This window comes from Trifolium pratense, linkage group LG3 (assembly GCF_020283565.1).
Source record: "Trifolium pratense cultivar HEN17-A07 linkage group LG3, ARS_RC_1.1, whole genome shotgun sequence".
Taxonomy (NCBI): domain Eukaryota; kingdom Viridiplantae; phylum Streptophyta; class Magnoliopsida; order Fabales; family Fabaceae; genus Trifolium; species Trifolium pratense.
In genome coordinates, this window is record NC_060061.1 from 40,536,904 (window position 1) to 40,542,903 (window position 6,000).

The window sequence follows — 6,000 nt, forward strand, 5'->3', positions numbered from 1 at the left end:
TTAGATTACAGATAAACTAAAAATATTAAGCCTTTGCACAATACCTAAAAATTAACTCAGCAGGGCAGGCAATTACAACAAGTCATATTTTCTCTGCTGAAAACTGACTCCAATTCCAAAGAAAAAGAAGCATTAACTCAGTAGGGCAGCCAATTACAACAAAACCATTGCTTCCCAAAACAAAATAGTCAACCAAGTAGCAATATACCAAAGTAGCAATATGACACACAACATTTTTTTGAGGTTAAACATAATTCATTAAGAACAAGCTGGAACACAGCCATTAAGAACATTTTTTTGGTAGGAAATGTTTCTCGATTTAAATTTCTTTATAAAATAAAACATTTCCGATGAAAACGTTTATTCAACGGTCAAAGACATTTCCTACAAAATTGGTCGTAGGAAAATTTCCTCGAAAGGCGCGCCACTCAGAAAATGTTCAGAAACAACACTGTTCACCTACAAATACAATTTTGGTAGGAAATGTTAGTCGGAATTGCAAGGAATTCTTGTAGTGATTATACTGAAGATACACACACGCATGCTCAATACCTCCCCTCAAGTTGGAGCGTGCAGATGGTGAATGCCCAACTTGCGAAGAAAATAATCAAACTGCTTCTTTCCCAAGAATTTAGTGAAAATGTCTGCAAGATGTGTGTGAGAAGACACATACTGGGTGGTGATGTTACCACTCATAACTTCGTCACGTACAAAGTGATAGTCAATTTCAATGTGCTTAGTACGCTCATGAAAAACTGGGTTAGCAGCGATATGAAGAGCTGTTTGGGTGTCACAATATAATTTCATAGGAAGTGCATGAGCAACACCAAGACTTAGTAACAAAGCTTTCAACCATTTTAATTCACATATAGCAGCAGCCATGGAACGGTATTCGGCGTCAACGGATGAGCGAGACACAATATGTTGTTTCTTGGTTTTCCAAAAAATGGGAGAGTGGCCAAGTAGCAAAAAAACCAACCAGTGAGAGATCTCCTAGTCCATGGGCAGTCAGCCCAATCAGAATCACACCATGCAGAAAATTGCAGATCACAGTCAGCGCGAAGAAGGATAACTTGCCTCGGATTACCTTTCAAATACCGCACGTACAACACGCAGAGCTTCATCCCAATGTTCTTGTCGTGGACTGTGCATAAATTGAGCAAGAATGTGTACACAATACGAGAGTTCGAGACGTGTGACAAATAAATAAATAAGACGACCAACCAAACGAAAATACACTCCGGATCAGAGATAGGTGGTCCATTGGCTAAGGGAAGCCGGTGATTTTGCTCTAGAGGGAATCCAGTAGGTTTGGCCCCTAATAGTCCCGCTTCGGAGATAATATCAAGTGCATACTTTCGTTGGCATAAAAATAAACCTGTTGGACTACGTGCCACTTCTATACCCAAAAAATATTTAAGTGTGCCTAAATCTTTCATATGAAGCAAGTATTCAAATATTGCTTGAAAGTTTGTATGGCAGTGTTGTTGTTTCCTGAAATAATAAAGTCATCCACATAAATTAGAACATTGACATGTATAGATCCTTTATGCAGTGTGAATAAGGAGTAATCAGCGTAAGTTTGCTCAAAACCATATCCCTTTAGTGCGCCAGCGAGTTGAGAGAACCAACATCTAGGTACTTGTCGTAAGCCATATAGAGACTTATGAATACTACAAACATGACCAGAAGTAGGAGGATGAAAGCCGGGAGATGGCTTAATATACACTTCCTCCTCAAGATCTTCATGCAAGAAGGCATTATGTACGTCCATTTGATGCAACTCCCATTGTTTTGCAAGCAACGACCAAGAATACTCGAACAGTTACCATCTTCGCGACAGGTGCAAATGTTTCATTATAGTCAAGACCTTCTGTCTGATTGTTACCCAAAATCACGAGTCTAGCTTTGTATCGCTCGACGGATCCATCAAAATGATACTTGATTTTATAAACCCACTTGCATCATATAGCTTTCTTGCCCTGTGAAAGTGTCTCAAAAGTCCTTGTGCCATTATTGTCTTCTTGCATAGCTCGACGCCACCTTTCATCTTTCACCGCTTGAGGAAACGTTCGAGGTTCCATGTTTGTTGTTACAGCTCCTAAAAAATATCTATGTTTCACAGAAAAATTTGCACAATTTACATAATCGGCTATTGGATATTGCGTACCTGAGGCATGAGAAAGGATTGATGGACTTTGAGAGGGACACGACTTACAAACTGTGTTTGCCACATAACTTTGCAAACGAGTAGATGGAAATTTTATGCGTTGGCCTTTCCCAAACATTCACTAGATGAGTTATCATTGGAACCCCCTCTTACCTGTACATTTACTGCATCTGGCTCAACTGCAGATGCATCAACAACCTCTACATTAACTTGATCAGACTTTTCAGACCTGACATTTTCATCTCTAGCTGCCATGGGAATATTATTGTTAGGAGGTTCAAGCAGCTGATCAATAGTGGTGCCACTTTGACCATTGGTGTCTTCCTCTATCATAGGAATTGCCTTGATTGTAAGCGAAGCTAAAACTGGTTCTTCCAAGCTAGTGGCTTGATATGGAAATTCATCCTTATTGAACACAACATTCCGGGATACTACAAACACTTCTTACTCCATGTCATACACTCTCCACCCCTTCTTACCATAAGGATATCCCACAAAAATGCATTTCCTACTGCGAGCAGCAAATTTGTCCGCTTTGTCATTCTGATTATGCACGTAACAAAGGCATCCAAACACCCTTAAGTGTTCAAGTGAAGGTTGTTTACCATGCAAAATTTCATAAGGCGTTTTTCCATGTAGCACAAGCGACGGTGTGCGGTTGATTAAACATCCTGCCGTTAAAATAAATTCTCCCTAAAATTCAATGGGTAGGTTATCTTGAAAATGCAGTGCGCAAGCTAAATTAATTATATGTCAATGTTTCCTTTCGACCGGTCCGTTTTTTTGAGGGGTTCCTGGACAAGATGTTTCATGAACAATACCAAGTTCTTGGAAATACTAGCCCAAACATGTAAATTCGGTGCCGTTATCACTACGCATAATTTTCACTTTCTTAGTAAATTCGTTCCACCATAGTTATGAAATTTCGTAAATTTACAGTTACTTCCTTTTTATTGGTTAAGAGATAAAGCGATACTGCTCTTGAGCAGTCATCAACAATAGTAAAAAATATCGTGCACCGCAATGAGATGAGATTTGATAAGGCCCCTGTAACGACCCGATTTTTAGTAAATCGATATTTTATATATTTGCATATATTTTGGGTTAGTGTTAAATATTTATTTACGCGACCTATAATTATCTATCGCGAACATAAGTTTGTGAGCGAAACCTTTGTCGTGTTAGTGGGCTTGGGCGTGTGATAGAAGCTTAATGGGCTTAAGCCATTGGGCTTGGTTCATGACCAATAGAGAGTGGTATAAGTAGCAAGTCAAACTAAGGAATAGTATCACAATTTGTTTTCATGAGAAGTTTGAGGTTTGTAAGCTTAGAAGCAAAGCAAGAACCCTAGGAGAGCAAGGAGAAGAACTCGAGCAAGGAGAAGAGATTTAGAGGCAAGAATCATCATTCAATCTAAGGTGAGAGTGGTTAAGCATAAGCTTGGGTGATCCAAGAGAGGGGAGGTGTCTAGCCTCCATTCCTGAACTCTCTCATCCAATTTCTTTGGGGTTTGGGTGAAATTTCTTTATCATAAACATGTCTTTTCATCTTAGTATGCTTAATGAACATCTAGGAGGGAATATGTATATGTTTGATGATAGTTTTGCATGTTTATGCAACTTTGCTTATTTTGCAAGAAATTGACATGATTTTGTGTGTGTGATGTGTTTTGGTGTTTTTGATTGTTGATACATGTATATATGTATGGTATATACATGATTGATCACTTGTTATGCATTTATAACATGTTATAATGTATTTTGGATGGATTTGAGTGTTAAACCGCCTTTGGAAAACTCAAGAACAGATATTTTTCTGGTGTAGTTCGCTAAGCGACCAGGAGTTCGCTGTAGCGAACAGGTTCGCTGAAGCTCGCCAAAGCTCGCCATGAGCAGGTGACTTCCGGGTATGGTTCGCCATGTCTCGCTAAGCCCTCGCTTAGCGAAGGCCTCTGCGACAGCAATTGTTGTTAATGTTTGTAAAGTGTGTGTATCCATGTAACATGGTTTTGTTTTGGTTTTGAATTATTATATGTTTAATAATTGGGTGGTGTGATGGCATTTATATAAAATGTCAAAGAAGTATATGTATTTTGTATATCGGGTTGTCCGATAAAGAAGAATATCAGTTTGTCTGATAAAGAAGTTTAATGGATTATGTTATCCATGTAGTGAGCAGTAGCTTCGTGCTAAGTGATTATCATATGTTTGGTAAATGCATGGCATTCATAAACTCATGCATTATTTAGGGATATCAGACTTGTCTGATAAAGAAGGATATTGGACTTGTCCAATAAAGAAGAATATCAATGGTAAGTTCCTTGATAAAGAAGATGGTACCACATGCATTAGTCGTGTCTAGGTTGGCATGACATTGAATGTTTGGCATTAGTCGCATTTGAGTAAATGTGCAATTATGTGTTATGTGTTATGTGAGTTCTTTGTGTTGTCCGAGACGACGTGAAACTATCTGGTTGTGTATTTGTGAGTATGTGTTATCTGGTGTATTGCTTATTGAGGCATGTGTGTGAGTTAGTAATACGTGATAGGTTGAATATAGGTGCGTTTCTATATTCGTATGTATGTGATTATGTTTACTAACTCTCTACCTATTTGTTATGTGCTGGACCTTTGGGGGTTCAGGTATTCAGGTCGAGGTTTCGATCGAGCTTTAGCTGTAGATCGTTTTGGTGTGGAGCACTTTTGGTGAGGAGCTAGTGTAGGCTACCTTTGTATAGTTTTGTTAAGTTTAGTATTGGTTGAGATGTGTTGGGTTTTTGTATGTTGGCTACATTTTGCAAAAACATCTTTTAGCCAAGTGTTGAGACATATGTGCTTACGCCAAGTGTTGCGACAGATGTAACAACACTTGTATGTCTGATTGTTCGCGCCAGCTAGCGGTTTTAATTTCTACTCAATCTTTTGAAGATTTGATTGAAGAATTGTTTCAAGGTTTCTTACAGAGGAAGGCGCACGTGTTTAATGTGTTTCAGGAGGCAGCCGAAACCCTAGTTATATTTTCTAAAGGAATTATATTTTTGGAAAATATATTCTTGTGTTTCAAAAATAGAACTATTATTTTCAAAAATATATCTTGTGAAGATTGCTGCAGAAAATATAAAAGATTTATTTCAAATAAATCTTTGTGCTTCCAGAAGATTAGAAGATTTAATTTTAAAATATATTTACAACAAATATATTTATGGGAGGAATATTTGATGCAAATAAAGATTTGGTAAAAATATATATTTTGCATCTAGAAGATTTATTGGAGCTGAAGCATTATGAAAAGCCCACGAGGCTCTACTATTTAAAGGGTGCTGCTAACCCTTATTATTTACCGAAACTTGATGCTAAAATAGAATATCAAAGATGTAGTCTTTTAAGGGTTTCGTGTCTTTAAGCCACTCTCTAGGAGAGTTGGTGTAAAGTGAACCACTCGGGTTGTGAGATGGTCACTATGTCCTCACTCAGAAACCTATAGGTAATGAGTTGAGTATTGTAATTGGAGGAAGCTTTTAAGCAACTCCAAATTGTGAACTTAGTCGTTGGCTAGGTGGTGATGTTATTGAAGTGTGTCTTCATCTTTTTCAAGGAGAGTGTCTCCATTCTATTGTTATTGAAATCCTTACTGGTTGTAAGGTTGAGGGGAGTGAGACGGGGTCTCATATCTAGGAGTTCCTAGGTAGAAGTGTCATTGGGTAGGGATTAAGTGAGGAGTTGTAAACGGGGGAGTTTAGCTCCGAATTAATACTGCTGATAGTGAATTTCCTCCTGGATTGGTATCCCCCAGATTAGGCTGTTAGGCTGAACTGGGTTAACAATTATGTG